This window comes from Pelodiscus sinensis, chromosome 12 (assembly GCF_049634645.1).
Source record: "Pelodiscus sinensis isolate JC-2024 chromosome 12, ASM4963464v1, whole genome shotgun sequence".
NCBI lineage: Eukaryota > Metazoa > Chordata > Testudines > Trionychidae > Pelodiscus > Pelodiscus sinensis.
In genome coordinates, this window is record NC_134722.1 from 31,171,580 (window position 1) to 31,188,267 (window position 16,688).

A 16,688-nucleotide genomic window follows, 5' to 3' on the forward strand; every position below is an offset into this window, starting at 1 on the left:
TTAGTGTATTACCCTTTCCTTTCTGTGCTTAATCCATATAGGTGCCTAGTAGGAGACTTAATCTTTGAGCTCAAGATGTAGAAATATCATACCTTAGTCCTGGAAGTCCTGAGTTCAGTTTGTTTGAGAATGGAGATTGGTAATCTTGAACTGAGCGTCAAAACGTGGAGGGCACATGTGCTGATTTGAAACTCCATGGGTCAGATTCCGCATACGGGTCAACTTGTGCAGTCCCTTTGACTGGAAAGGGGTACTGGGTTTAACGGAGAGCAGATTTGGATGTGTGATCTGAATCTTGCAGTCCCTTTGCTTCAGTGAGAAATTTGTCTAGAGACTATAGGTCTTTGGCTCCATGTTGGGCAAAGAACCAATTTTGGGGAGCTCAGAAATTAGCGTGAGTGGCTTCTTCAGCATCCACAATGTTTTCCATAACCTTTGAGTAACCTTTAGGACCTTTAGGTCCTCTTATTATTATTCATGTTTGCCAGGCTATCCTTTTGCACTTTGCCAACTTTGGTCAGCCTGAATGTGACACACTGATACCCATGCTGGGGTTATTGCCTCTGAGCAAGTGCCCTGGGTCAGGTAGCATTTGCCTCCTCCTGGCCTTTGCCAGATATCTCGAAGAGTGATGAGACACCAAAGTGCCAAGAATTATTCCATACACAGCCATAGGTCCAGAAGCGTCTTAGAATAAAACAGTTAATTAGAACAATTAGAAAAGATCATATGACTTCAAATATACCAACCTCCAAGCCTACACCTGGACTTGTTTAAGGAGGCCAAACTCATTGCAAGTTTTTTTTTTTTTTTTTTTTAAAAAAGGTCAGAGAATAAAAGCTTCTTTTTCTGTTGTCCGCCACTACCCATCAGCAAGTCAGTGTAACTGCCCCTCATGCCAGTACCCTTTTCCTGTGCACTTTTGTCAGTTGTACCCTTATGCCCCTCATGCTACTTTGATGTGGCTAGCGACAGGCCCAGCCAAAGAGGTTGCGCGGCCCAAGGCAGCGTGGCTGAGCTGCATGGTTGCACAGCTCCCAGTCAGGGCAGTGAATGAGTGGCTGGGTTGGCGGAGCCGGGCAGCGTGGGGCCTTAAATGCACAGGGCCATGTGGCCCAAGGCAACCGCCTCGCTCGCTTTTCCCTAATTTTAGATGCCTAGAAAATAATTGAAATAACATTGGGATGCACAAAGCAAAAATTAGACAACTAGGCTCCCTATATAATGAATGGAGAAAGATTACTAAATACATTATCCACAGAAGCTAGTGAAGTGAGGTACCTGCATTACCAGCTGGTCATGTAGGTGTCCTTGTCTTTGCATCTAGCACAGATTTGTTATCTTGGAAAGAGAATTAATCTCTGTCTCTTAGTATTTGCCAGTTGTGGATCATGTTTATTGAACCCTCCACCCCATCTTTAGGTCTATAGTTTATTTTATTCAGTTTCCTCTTGCATTTGCTAACATTTTGAAACTCCTCTGTCCCAGTATAGATGTTAAGTAGTAATGCATAGCCTTGTTCTGCTTACAGTGTGAGCAGACACGTTTATTTGCTAGTCAGAGGAGTATTTCTCACCAGGCGCATGGAGGGTTTTTTTGTCTTTACTTGAAGTGTCAGCCAGAGGGCCTTCTCTTTTCAGTCAGTTATGTGGTTATATTTTTTCTATACTTTACTGTTTTCAATAACCCCATCCTGCATTAAGTATGATTCTCGGCATACCATATCTTCTCCATCACAGAATTATTAGTCATTCATTAGCTAGCACCTGGAATTACGGTCAGTGTTTTAAAATGGTATAGTCAGAGTATTGCCCAAAGAGCTCAGATTCTGCAAACGCTTCAACACAAGTTTACTCCGGTGATTGTCCCACTGCATTCCAAATTGTGGTCTGTACTTCAGGGACAGATCCCAAAACAATTTGTGGATAGGCTCTTTTGGCTTTAGTGGGCTTTGCATCAGGCCCTTAGTATTTGAAGAAGCTGGCTCTAATTAGTCAACATCAACATGTCAGACGGAATCCAGCACAAACTCCATCAGTACTTTTCTATTGCCCTCTGTTTATTATTTAGTCTTGGCTATCCCAGCAGATTTTCTGTTTTAGCTATTAAAGCTTATTACTTGGCTCAGTTTATTAAAGCTGTTTTTCTCTTCAATCTGTATTGCTATGTTTTATTTTTCTGCTTAATTATAGATATTAGATATGATACTGTACTGGCTTTCATATATTTTACTCACACATCTATTTTGTTTTCATTGCTTTTAAGGATCAGGTTTTTGGCTCATGAGCCAGCAAATATGTAGCACATGCTTACCTGTGCTCAAACAAGTATTCTTTGAGAGGTCCCCGTGGATGCTCCACACTTGGGCTTAGTGCCGTTCTGGCGCCTGGATCGGAGATTTTGCGACAGTCCCTGCTGGGCTGCGCAAGTATGGTACCAACCGGTACGCACCGTGCTACTCAGCACCGCGCATATATGGCCCGCACCCTCCAGTTCCTTCTCAACCGCCCTCAGTCTGAGACGGACCTCTGCAGTTCCCTGCCTTGTTCATACCTTTCATTAGCAATTAATTCTTAATTTAGTTAGGTTGTTAACAGATTTGATAGTTAGTAATAGTTTCTCCCTCCTCCCCCTACCCCAAAAAAAAAGGTTTTCGTTATGCCCTGCTCTCAGGCTTCAAACGCTGCACCTCCTGTAAAGAGACTGTGCCTATCTCAGATGGACATTTGCAATGTGTCAGGTGCTTAGGAGAACACCATTCCTCTCAAGATTGTCCCCACTGCTCCAAACTTAAGGCCAGAACTCGTAAGGACAGGGATCTTCGCTTCAAACTCTTCCTTATGCAGAAGGCACACCCGGCTTCGGTCCCAGGAACACAGCTTAGGGAGATACGTTCACTCCCAGGCTCACCTCAGGGCAAAAAGGCCCCCAAAAGAGGAGTTCCTCTGTGCCCCATCACCAGCCCTCCTCCAGTAAACAGTCTCTGCCCAGGCCATCGGCGCAGAGGTCTTGTGTCAGCGCTTACGACGCACCAGGCACCTCGAGTGTCCAGGCACTGTCGCACACTGACGGCAAAGGACTCAGCCATTACCCTAAGACCGCACGTACACGGACCTCGGTATCATCATCCACATTGGTACCAGCTCAGGCACCACCGGTAGTGACAATTTCATCGGTGCCGAAGACTACGGCACCAACGTGATTATCGGTACCGGGCTCTACGGCACTGACTTTCCACCACACTGTGACAGTACCTTCTCGTTCGTCGGCACCGATCAGATCATCAGCACCACTCATATACTTGGTATCACCAACATACCAGAGATCTCTGTCATCCATACCAACACCCCGTCTGCACTGTAAAGACATACATTACAAACTTCAGCACCACGGCACTGTTGCTGTACATGCAAAGTGCTGACTTGGCAGTCACATCTTCCTCTCAATCACCGCTCTTTGGCACTGATTCTTCGCTGGTACTGATGACAGCATGGGCTTTTTCCCTGGTGCAGTCACATTTCTCTAGCAATGATGATGAAGAGGTACAGGCCTCCTTCTCTCCGCACCACAGCTCTCTGATGCAATATTACAAGCCCAAATACAATCCAAGAGTGATTCCTCCTTGGTATGGACACCACTGGATGCCTCCTCCAGTGCTGTATCCCGCACAATGGCCTTATTGGAGTCTTTGGGGCTCCGAACATTCACATGGATGCAACAATCAGAGGTGCCCCAAGCAATGGAGGAGTCGCCCCCCCCCCCCCCCCGATTTTTCACCGCCCACCAACTATTCTTCATCACCGGATGAGGCGATCATGCCACCATCATCACCATCACCCTCGGATGACTTCTAGCACTTCAATGATCTTTTTAAGAGAGTTGTGGTTGAGCTCAAAATCTCCATGGAGGAGGGTGGTGCAAGCCCAGCATGAGCTTACTGATATACTCTAGTCTGCTCCATCCTACAAAATTGCCCTCCCCATCAATTCTGCCATTTTAGACCTGGCAAACACAATTTGGCAAATGCCTGCATCGATTCCACCCATGTGCAAATGTGCAGACAAGAAATATTACAGTCTGCCAACACCTCGCAATTTCTCTTCACTCATCCCACACCGAACTCACTAGTGGTGGAGGACGCACACCAGCAGGCAAAGCAGCATCGTTTCCACACCACTCCACAGGACAAGGACACAAAGAGGCTTGATCTATTTGGGCATAAGATTTATAGTTCTTCAGCTTTACAGTTCAGAATCTTAAACTACTCCACTTTGTTAGCAAAATACGACTTTCTCAATTATTCCAAGCTCATGGACTTCATCGATGATATCCCTAGGCAAAAAGACCACAATTTTCCGCCTTACTTTCAGAGGGACACACCATTTCTAGAGCTGCCCTCCAGGCAGCACTTGATACAGCCAGTACTGCCGCTAGAACCACAGCTACTGCCATTGTTGTTTGCAGAGCCTCTTGGTTTTCCCCGGCTACCCCGTGTGAAATCCAATCTACGGTAGAAGACCTGCTGTTTGACTATGAAAAATTGTTTGTGGCCAAGATGAATCAAGTCCTCAACACAATGAAGGACTCCCACGCCACTCTCCGCACGTTGGAGATAAACACACCTGCCAACAGGTGGAGACAATACTGATACCAACCATACCAGTGGCCACATTACCTGTCCTACCTTAACCAATGGCAGGATAACAATCCTAACAAAACAGAACCCGGCCTCAGAGACTAAGACGGTCTTCCGGCTTGGCCTCTCAACCACCACCAGCTAACAAGCAAATTTGAAGATTTGGTCGAGGGGCCCTACAAATTTCAATGATGAGATGGACTACACAAACCTTCCAAGATGGGCTTTGCCCATTCTACCACCAGTGGGATTACATCACCTCAGACAGATGGATCTCAACATTATTCTGTCTGGTTAGACCATACCATACCATTCCTTTCCAAGTCTCCCTCCCACCCTCCTACCCTGTCCCTCTTTAGGGACCCCTCTCACAAGACCCTGCTACGATAAGAGATGCTTCGTCTTCTAGATCTAAGAGCCATGGAGCCAGTTCCACATAAGCACAGGGGTAGGGGCTTCTATTCCTGCTATTTTGTAACTCAAAAGAAATCAGAAGGCTGGAGGCTAATTTTGGATCTGCGAAAACTGAACAGATTAGTCAAAACACAACATTTTCACATGGTGACTTTATCTACCATCATCCCGGCATTGCAATGAGGCAATTGGTTTTCATCCCTCGACCTCCAGGATGCATACTTTCACATCCTAATCAATCCTGCTCGCAGAAAATTCCTGAGATTCATGGTAGGCCATGACCACTACCAGTACCGAATTCTACCCTTCGGTCTCTCCACGGCCCCTCGCGGTTTTTCCAAGGTACTCGTAGTCACAGCTCACCTTCACCCTATGGGAATAATCATTTCCCCCATTTCGACGACTGCCTTCTCAAGGCATTGTTGCAGACTGAATCAGCACGTGTAACAGCGACTGCCACGCAGTGCTTTCAAAATCTAAGGCTCCGCATAAATTGGGAGAAGTCTTCCATTCACCCATCCCAAAATACCGTATATACTCGAGTATAAGCCGAGTTTTTCAGCACATTTTTTTGTGCTGAAAAATGCCCCCCTCGGCTTATACTCGAGTCAGCCTCCTGCTCGCGGGCGGGCTCAGCGCGTCTCTGCCGCCGGCCGGGTCTAGCCGCGTGAGCCCGGAGCTCCGACCCCGGTAACCGAGGCGCTCGGGGCGGGGGACGCTGCCGGGAGCGGGCTGAGCTCCGTGTGTCGGGGGCCGTCGCCTCTGCCGGCCGCTTGGGTTGCGGGTGCGCCCGCAGGTGCTGCTTGGAGCCAGCGGCCTCGCCCCGGGGCCGCCAGCAGGGAGGCTCGGGGAGCAGCCGAGAGGGGCTCTGGCCTGGAAAAGGTCCGGGCGGGGGCGGCGGGGGCTGAGCTCTTTGGGCCGAGTGTCCGAGCGTCTGTTCCCGTGTGTGACTGGTGCTGGCGCTGGGCGCTTTCTTGCAGGCGGCCCTTCAGGGGCTCATTGGATTGGCGGGAGGACTTTGAGCGGGAGTTACGGTATTTTTGATACCATATTGTTTTTGTTGACCCCCTTTTCCACTTACAGAGCTAGGTTATTGTTTTTCTTTGAAATAAATATTCATGTAATTTTATTGGCATCTATCTTCATTTTTTACATTTACCAGTAGCTGCCTCATTTCCTACCCTAGGCTTATACTCGAGTCAATATTTTTTCCCAGTTCTTTGTGGTAAAATTAGGTGCCTCGGCTTATATTCGGGTCGGCTTATACTCGAGCATATACGGTATACAATTCATCGGAGCATGCCTAGATTCTATGGCTGCTCGGGCCTGTTTACCTCACAAAGGATTCCTCACCATTTAGACTCTAGCCACAACGATCTATCTCGCCGCTCGCACGACAGCCAGAGATTGTTTACAGCATCTTGCCCACATGGCAGCCATAACATTCGTAGTACCGCATGCTCAACTTTACATGCGTTACCTACAGATTTGGTTTTCCAGAGTTTACAAACCTCAGAAACACCCCATGTCACTCTTGATCATGATGCCGGAAGAGGTCAAAACATTGCTCCTTTGGTGGACAGAATCAGCCAACTTTTGCACAGGAATCCCCTTCCTCCAACTTTCCCCTCGTGCACGATTACAACCGATGCTTCTCTCACTGGATCAGGTGCTCATTTCCAAAATCAGACTGTCCAAGGCCTCTGGTCAACCCCAGAGATGTCCTTACACATATATCTCCTAGAATTGTGCACCGTACACAATGCTTGCAGGCATTTCCTGCCTTCTGTCGCCAACAAGCGTGTCCATGTCCTCACAGACAACATTGCTGAAGCAAAATGCAGGACAATGTAGCACTTTAAAGACTAACAAGATAGTTTATTAGATGATGAGCTTTCGTGGGCCAGACCCACTTCCTCAGATCAAATAGTGGAAGAAAATAGTCACAACCATATATACCAAAGGATACAATTTAAAAAAAAAAAGAACACATATGAAAAGGACAAATCACATTTCAGAACAGGAGGGGGATGCGGGGGGGGGGGGGGGGGGGAGGAAGGAAGGTAAGTGTCTGTGAATTGATGATATTAGAGGTGGGGAGAGTGGGATGTCTGTGAGCTAATGGTATTAGAGGTGATAATTGGGGAAGCTATCTTGGTAATGGGTAAGATAGTTTGAGTGTTTGTTCATTCCTTCCCGGAGAGTGTCGAATTTTAACATGAGTAACAGTTCAGAGGATTCCCTTTCAAGTGCAAATGTAAAAGGTCTTTGTAGCAGAATGCAGGTGGCTAAGTCATTGAGAGAGTGTCCTTTCTGGTTAAAATGGCAAGAAACTATTTTTTCTTTGTGATCTTGTCTGATATCTGTTTTGTGGGCATTAATCCTTTGGCGAAGTGTCTGAGATGTTTGTCCAATGTACGTAGCAGACGGACACTTTCGGCACAAAGTGCTACATTGTCCTGCATTTTGCTTCAGCTACCCCAGACTAACACGGCTACATTTCTATCACTAGACAACATTGCCTGTGTCTTCTATATCAACAGACAGGGAGGAGACAGATCTCCTTACCTTTTCACAGAAGCTATAAAATTGTGAAACTTCTGTATCAGACAAAATATCCACCTCTCCACGATCCACATACCAGGTGTCTCCAACTTGACGGCCGATGCTTTCAGCAGGCATTTCCCCCAACATCAGGAATGGGTCCTGAACTGGTTGCTAGCACACTCCCTTTTTCACAGAGTCACCTTTTCCCCTTCATAAAAAGGCAGAGTAAATAATTTCCAGTTATGAATGGAATGTAATTGTTGTTACAATAAATAAAAGGAGGCTCGACAGCCAATTTGGGTGGATGGAAATATGTTGTAGTCTAAAGCTGTGGTGTCCAGCACACTAGCCACATGTGGTTATTTGGCCTGTTCAGTGTGGCTAGTTCGCTATAGTAATTGCCACTGGTTGGACAGCACAGGCTAAAATGAGGGCAAGGAGAGGTGTAGTAGAGCTTCTTCATATAGCTTATGCTATGTCAAAGAAATATGGACCCAGTTCTACCCCTATTGAAATCAGTTGCCAAACTTTAATTTACTTCAGCAGAGTAGGATCAAGTGCCCTGCCTATATTTTACATAATTCCAAAGCGCAAATGAAACACGAGTCACCTTCAAACTCCTTGACATACGGAGTTATTTATTCCTTGGTGCAACATCCATTGACTCGTTAATAACCACTGGCAGAACACTGTTATTACTTTTTAACCAATGTGCTGTAATGGGTGAGGAGGCATGTTTAGGGTTCTGGGCATCCTCACTGAGGTTATTCTTGAGATCTCGTCTTTTCTCCAAATCTTCTCTGTATTTCCCTGAGATAAATACAATAGGACTTCCTCTTGTTGAGCCCTCGTGGTCAGGAGGAGAGGGAAAGCCTTTTGCAGTTTTACTCAGAATAGGCAAATTGAAAGAACAGTGGTGTTGGCTGTTGCTGAAAACGGGACGGATCAAGTATGCAGAGCTAATTTTGAAGGGTCATGCAACATGCATGACCCAATTTAACCCCATTTTTTTGGTCTTAAAATCTGGTTCTGAGTTTAAATCTAGAAAGCTAAATTTTCTATTATAGAATACAAAACTTGGTTATAAATAAGATTGGGTGCTATATAAGAGCCATCTCTAGGGTTCCTTACTAACCCATGCAGTCTTGCTGAATACATGCTTTAGCAAGAAAAGCTGGATTGCGGCCTGTGCATACACACCGAAAAAACATAATAAAATACATGCTTGAAATACATAACGAGATTAAAGAGGTTGTTTCAGCTCTGAGGCCTTCTTTGGGCTGTGGGAGTGGGGGAAATAGACTAACCTTTGTTCTATTTTTGCCATAGCCTGCAGATGGTCACATGCTTCAAATATTTAATCTTATTTTCTATTTCTAATGGGTATTTTATTCATCCCCCTCTAAACAAAACTTCGTCTAGTTGACAATGTCTCTTTAACTGGAAAGCAATATCTTTTAACTGTGGTGAATTGTGAATGACTTATCTTGCTCGGAGGCAACACTTTATTTAGCCGCTATGCATTATTGCAGCTCTAGAGTCAGTTTCCTGAGCTGGAGTAGTGACAACACATTAATGACTGGGACAGCTGGAGTGAATCTTAATAGAATCAGTTGTAAAGATTGATCAAAGCTTCAGATCATTTGTAGCTTGGCGTTTCTTATTTTATCAGTTATTTTCTCTCTTGTTTTATTTTTTTTGTTCTTTTTTTTTATTTAAAATGTTTGTTCTTTTTGACCACAAGAAGAAATATAAGCACCCAAAAGATAAACAGAGGATAGGGGAAACTCCTTGACTTACAGCAAATGTTGCGGAGTGGGCAGATGACTATTTATCCAATCTGTTGAGCACTTAATGGGGTTCATTAAACTAATACAGTGGAAACAGCAGTGCCTCGTGCCTTTGATCATTCAAGTGGCCCTTCCAGTAGTCTTTGGAGCCAAGACATTTCCCTTTCATCATCTGGGCTTGCTATGGCTGCTGTGCTGATTAGAAACACAGATGACCGTCTCAGACAAGAAGGAGAAAGAAGGCAATGTGCTGACTTGGGGAAGTGTGCTGGAACAGAGCAGGATAATTGCTAAGCCACACAAAAATTGAAATGGGGTGGGAGTTGGAAGGAGGGGAGTGAGGGAAGTAAATGGGGAGGGAAAATTACAAAAGTTTAAGGAAATGGCAGCAGAGTCTCCCTACTTGTATGATCCTTGCCTTATGGTAAATACCACCTTTCTGATGGCCTCTAACCATGCCAGGCAGTGGCATGTTAGGGTCTGATTTAGCATCACTGAAATCCAATAGCATTTTGGCCACATCACTGGAAAGCAGATTCAGGACCTTTATAATCAAGGAAGCTTCTCAGCCCTACCCTGTGAAAAGAAAAGGTGCAATTCAGGGTAGATTTATGCAACATGTAGGCTTTTACTGTGCCTTATAGAAGAATAGCCCATTGGTTGCAATATTCTTTAAATAGAAATACCTAATGGTTAAAACTATAGCGTATAGAACTACCTTTGTCCTCGTGAATAAGCTTATGCTCCAGTAAATCTGTTCTTTTATAAGGTGCCACAGGACTTCTCATTGTTTAGATTTAGACTAACACAGCTACCCCTCTGATTCTGAGGTGATTTGTCCTTTTCATATTTGTTCATTTTTTTAATTGTATCCTTTGGTATATATGGTTGTGACTACTTTCTTCCACTATTTGATCTGAGGAAGTGGGTCTGGCCCACGAAAGCTCATCATCTAATAAACCATCTTGTTAGTCTTTAAAGTGCTACATTGTCCTGCATTATGCTTAAGATAGTGCACTAAAAATAAGTGTAGCTTGGGTAGCAGCTCAGGCTAGCTGCCTGAGTACATATCTGCCCAAAGTCCCTCGGTACATACCTGGGTGGCTTGTACAAACAGCTGCTGTGCTACCCTGCCTAAACTACTATTTTTAGTGCACTACTTGGAACACATCTACACAAGTAGCAAATCAGCCTGAATGCAGATGTAGTTTGAGAATGCAGAGGATTATGGGACTTGTGTAGGAAATCCTCAAAACTTGTATGGTTGGAGAAAGTGTCTCTTACGTAGTCACCCACAAAGCTTTCTGATGAGAACAGCAGCTGAGGCACCCTGGAATAGCTGCTCAAGTTTTCCCAGAATGCATTTGTATGATAATTGCATCGTATAAAAGGCGTGAACATGCCTGAAGGTCACTATGCAAATGTGTTGGCATGTGGACACAAACTGAAAACACTTAAGGTGACCAGGCCAATAAGAGTTACACAGTGAGATACCTAGTGAGGTGGCATGTTCAGAAACATGAGGGCTACGTCTACATTGGCCCCTTTTCCGGAAGGGGCATGGTAATTTTTGAAATCGCAATAGGGAAATGCGCGGGGGATTTAAATATCCCCCGCGGCATTTAAATAAAAATGTCCGCCGCTTTTTTCCGGCTTTTAGGAAAGCCGGAAAAGAGCGTCTACACTGGCCCCGATCCTCCGGAAAAAGCGCCCTTTTCCGGAGGATCTTATTCCTACTTCGAAGTAGGAATAAGATCCTCCGGGAAAGGGCGCTTTTTCCGGAGGATCGGGGCCAGTGTAGACGCTCTTTTCCGGCTTTCCTAAAAGCCGGAAAAAAGCGGCGGACATTTTTATTTAAATGCCGCGGGGGATATTTAAAACCCCCGCGCATTTCCCTATTGCGATTTCAAAAATTACCATGCCCCTTCCGGAAAAGGGGCCAATGTAGACGAGTCCGAGGTGTTTGTGAATTTGTTTGTTCCTGGTAATGATTCTGTATTTGCCCTTTTGTTATGTGTAGGCTCAGAAGGGTTAGATTATTGGTAAACGTTGATTTCACTAAGCACGTACAAACAGATGACAAAGTATTTCCTTTGCTGATGATCAGAATTTACAGAAAGATGATCAGAATTTTCTTGAGAATTTAGAGGCAAAATCCACTGATTTAATCTTTTGAATTAGGCTTATTATAAATGCACTAGCCAATGCATTGTAAGAACAGGTATGACTCCTTGATTTAAGGATATTCGCTTTGTTTATTTTGACAGGATGTTTACCATTTTCATTTAAACAGCGTATAAAACATGACTTTTATTGAATTGCAGTGTTCACTGTCATTAAATAGTTGTCTGACTCCCATTCTTTTCTGCAACTGTGAAAATTTAACTAAAATAAAAAAATTTAAAAGGCTTAAGATGAAGAATGTTCACAACTGTGAAAATTTAAATTACGATTTTTATAAAGAGGCTAAACAATAAACATTTATGTTATGCATTGAAATGAAAAAAAAAAATTATTCCAAGACAACTATGTATGTGACATCTGTTAAAATGGAAGCAGCCCACTTCAGTCCATTGAGCAGTTGTTTAGCCAGAACTTTCGATCGTGGTAAACAAAAGCTTTTCTGAGTGTTAGATTTTGTTGCTTCTTTCCCATACTTGTATAGAAGGAAATTATTTCCATCTCATCCACTTCTCCCTGTGCTTCTCCCCCTCTTCCCCCCCCCCCCCCCCCCCCTCCTCCTCATATACACTCTGTTTGGTTTTTGTTTTGTGGCAGAGACTTTGTTTTCCTGAGCAATTTTGATTGATCCTCTTTTTTTCAATGCCACATTGCCGGCTGCATATGGAACCATACTCAGCATTAGCTGAGACAAAATCGACTGCACACAATTTCCCTCTGACAGCTTGTACAAGAGCAAACATTTCCGAAGAGCTGAAAGTCTAGAAATTCAATCAGCGGAAAACCTACTGTGTGGAACAGCTTTGCGAGTGCTACAGCTCCCTGCTGGGTAGAAAAGCAATCCAGTTACAATAAATCCTTAAGAGTGGAGTCATTTGGGTAAAAGGAAAAACAAAAGCTGGTTTATACAAACTGATTGAAGTCAGACATTTTGACTTCCCATTGAAAAGGGAGTCAAGGCCCCGGCTTGGTTGGTAATTTAAAGGGGAGATTGGCTCCTTTCATCTTTCTCTAGGGTGGGGTTCTTTACATTTCTCTACAAGCGCAACTTTAATAGTTTTGGACTGAAGTTAAACATAGCTATTTTGATATCAGACGTGTTGATACTCGAGCTACCTACCATCTGAATTGGGTTAGACCATGACAACAACAAAAAGGGTCACAGATGCTTCTCTCAGTGACACTGATGTGAGTCCATGTCTTACAGCAGCATGAAACTTGTGTAGCTGAGATCAGAATCAGGCTCCCACAGTACCTTGCCATAGCGGCAGATTAAATTACATTCTTGCTTCTTTGCTAAAGGTTCAGGAGTTCATTCCTTATTTTAGTATTCTGTACTGCCTTCTGCAGACCCTTCTAATGTGAAGTGGGCATTATATCTGACATGGCATCTATCTTGTCCACTTGATTACCCTTTCATATGAGAAGTTAAAGGGTGACTTGAAACCTAGTCAATTAAAAATAAATTAATTGAGCATAGATTGGGGAGGGAGGTAACGTAGAGCATACCAGAAGTGTTTTTAGTACTCGTTTGTTTAAAATTGTAACTAAAAGTAGTTTGAGGTATCACATCTGTTCTTCAATACTCTCAACGTGTATGGCTTTAAAACTCATAATTTCCTACTTTTTGGGGAAAAATGTCATTGTCTCCTTTGCGTTTTGTTCATCTTTGGCATGGCCACAGATGGAATAGACCTACCAGCATAAAAGAGAGGAACCACTGAAAATGATTTGGAGTCAAATGAATAAAATTAACAAATCAAAAACTGGGATTGTCTTTCATCTTTTCAAGGTGTATGTTGTCCTAGCAGTAGGTAAAACATTTCCCGACAGAGGTGATTTCAAAGTGAAGGTGTCCCTTTAATAGCAGGGCATGGGACAGTTGTGACTTCTGCTCTACATGTAATCGCCACTCGGTTGTTCCCCAAAAGAGAGACTGAGCCACATGGAAAATATTAAAGATTGTGTAAACACTGTAAGGAGGGATTACAACTGGTCTTTCTGTGTAAACACTGCTATAAATCACAACCCTTGCCACAAAACCAAAGAAACTTTTAGTTCCATTACTGGGAGTTTTAAAGTTCCACCTCACATCACTCACATCCTGATTATTGGCATTTTTTTGTCCCTGTGATGAATTTTCTGTACTCTGACCCCTCTTCCCCGCTTTCTCACACTCTTTATGGAAAGAGGAGATGACTGGTGGCCCCAAGAGATCAGACTCTTTTTGACGAGAAAGCATTCTGTGCTGATGATGGAACAAGCAATGTCCCAGTCAGAGGCCCAGGAGACTGAAGGAAACATTATTGTGTGCTATGAGGGGGAACGTCCAGTACAGAACACTTGCAGGCTTGATAAGGATGGCCCTCAAACAAGGTTGGTTTGAGCCATGAATGGTACAGTATCCATCATTGACAAGGCGGTGGAAATGTGTTTCTTTTACAGCATCAAATTCACTCATTTGATTGGCTTCTTAGGGTACGTCTAGACTACAGCGTTTTGTCGACGGAAGTTTTGTCGATAGATACTGTCGACAAAACTTCCGTCGACAAAGAGCGTCCAGACACATTGAGTTCTGTCGACAAAGCAAGCTGCTTTGTCGACAGAACTCCGTAGTCTGGACGCAGTGTTACAGGCAATAACACCTTCTGTCGACAGAAGGTGTTATGCCTCGTAAAATGAGGTATACCAGCGTCGACAAAACTGCTGAGTTCTGTCGACGTTATGTCGACAGAACTCAGCGGTAGTGTAGATGCTGGTATAGTTTTGTCGACAAAAGTCCACTTTTGTCGACAAAACTAGGTAGTCTAGACACACCCTTAGTAGTGCTGGGTTTCAGCCCATGACCCTGCAGGATGTATGACATTCAGCATCACGTTCTTAAGGCTCCTATACTATATTCGAAGCACATCCCTTGGTGGGTCACAGGCATAGGGTATTGAACCTGGGGTCTTTGGAACAAAACTCATGTTGAGCCTGTACTTTCCTGACCTAGAAGGCCCATTTCTGCTAAGCAAGCTCTGGACAGCTATGCTTATCACTGACCTAGTGATAAGGGCTTGTCTCCACTGCAGTCTTAGCTCAAGTAAACTCCTTTGGAATTTGCCTAGTGTGGTCACAGCTGCATAGAGTGTTTGTATTCACTATAACAGAATAAACCGAGTCCCCACTGCATCATTCGCCCAGATATTGGCAGTAGTTGCACTTTTGCACTTCCTGGTTGATGGGCCTGCTAGCTCGAGTTTGAAGAGCTGCTTAACAAAAGCTAGGCATTTTTGTGTGTTCGGTTAGGGAAACACTTAAGTGACAGCTCAAGCTAATGCTGCAGTGAAGACAAGCCTAGTCTCTCCTTTCTCTAATCTCCTCACCTAGTGATATTGTATTGGTTCCTCTGTGTTCAGAGCCTTTTGTGCCCAGAGAATGGGAGTTGTCCCCCAAATGAGGATTTCTCAAATGTGTCCCAACTCATAAAGTTGTCTGTATTTGGAGAAATGAGTTGCCTGTCTGTAACACAGCTCCAGTGTGTAGTTGGTAGGCATTATTTAAGAGTTGGTTAATATCTAGTTCTTGCATATTAGCAGCTTATTACAAAATACATGGTATTATATTATTCCCAACCCCATATGTTCAGAATCTGGCCTTCTCGACTCCAAAATACAATACATGTTGGGTTCTTTTAATTTAGCTTCTGATTTTCAGGCCTTTAGGGGCCAGTTTTTTGAAGCTTTGATCTGCAACCATGAGGGCTTGAAACTTAATTTTGTTAATATAAGATGAGACACTTGGGTGGAATCACAGGACTCCAGGACCTTTAGCTTAAGAGATACACCAAATATTGCAACAATCATGATAAAATGACAAGAGTTGGTGACACTGAGTAGCTACAGTCTCCAAAACTTCATGGCTGCAGATGTACAGTTAGAAATGGATGATTGTTTCTCTGGCAAATAAAATATGATGGAGGAGCAATCTAAGGAATGTTAATTGCTGCGAACATAGAAGAGAATTGTGAGCTACAGAGAGAAGTCCCATAGAAGTGAGCATGCATGAAAGAGAAATATCTATGACTGGAAGTTTTTATGCCCTGGATTGTCTCAAGGCTTTTATCATGCAAACTCCGGCAACAGTCACTTATACTCTCAAATTGAGCATAAGCTGTAAAATTATGCTGACAGCTGAGAGAGTCCAGCAAGCTTAATAAAAAACCTGGACATGTCACTTCCTTTTTAATTAATGTTTGGACAGTGTTTGAATGTGGAAAGCAGTAGCATGGCACTTTGCAAGTGGAGAGTATTGTTGTTGTTGGGCTAGCTCCCAAAGTCTTTACTTAGGCAAAGCTTCCATTGGCTTCCATGAGTAAGCACTTTTGGGGTTTAGGTCTATTTTTTAATGTATGTAAAGATTCCGTTTTGGGTTTTTATTATGGGGAATGTCACTTTTGGTGGTAACACAAGTTACTGTGATTTTGGTTAAATGCCACACACAAATTTTTCACCCTGTTTGTGAAATCTATTTTGGTGTGATATCCCAGCTATTGCCCAGAATCAGAATTGAGGTTATTTTTACTAGGGATGTTAAATTTTGAGTAATTGACTAATTAACTAGTCAATGCAATTTGCATCGACTATTTGATTAGTCGATAGGACACCTTCACCTTTGAGTTGTTGCTACACTTCAAAGGAAAAAGTACTGCGGGGAGTACAGGGCCAGTGGGGGACTCCCTCACTGACCCTGGGCTCCATGCTGCGCTGCCACTTTGAAATACCACAGGGAGCCCAGTGTCCAGCTCCCTACAGCATTTCAAAGTGGCAGCGCCGCATGGAGCCCGGGGTCAGCGAGGGAGTCCCCAGCTAACCCTGGGCTCCACACGGCGCTGCTGCTTTGAATTGCCACATGCAGCCTGGGGACACTGCAACTGGCCTCAGTTTCAACGTGGCACTGCTGCTTTGAAGTACCCTTTCCCTTCCGTTCCCTACCCCTGCTCCCGCTTTCTGATAGAGGCAGCAAGGGGGAGAGGGGAGGCGTCTAGTCAACTAGCTTGTCAACTATCTGATAAGCATTTGCCAAACCACGGGAGGTCAACATTGTCTAGAAGCATTACCAACACTTCCATGGCTTTC

General features: G+C 44.0%; 1 protein-coding gene across 2 annotated transcripts in view; it reads left to right on the forward strand.

Moving 5' to 3' along the window:
- The window catches only part of NKD1 (NKD inhibitor of Wnt signaling pathway 1), a 192,377-nt gene that overhangs the window by 83,547 nt on the left and 92,142 nt on the right, over positions 1 to 16,688 (forward strand). The window lies entirely within an intron of this gene.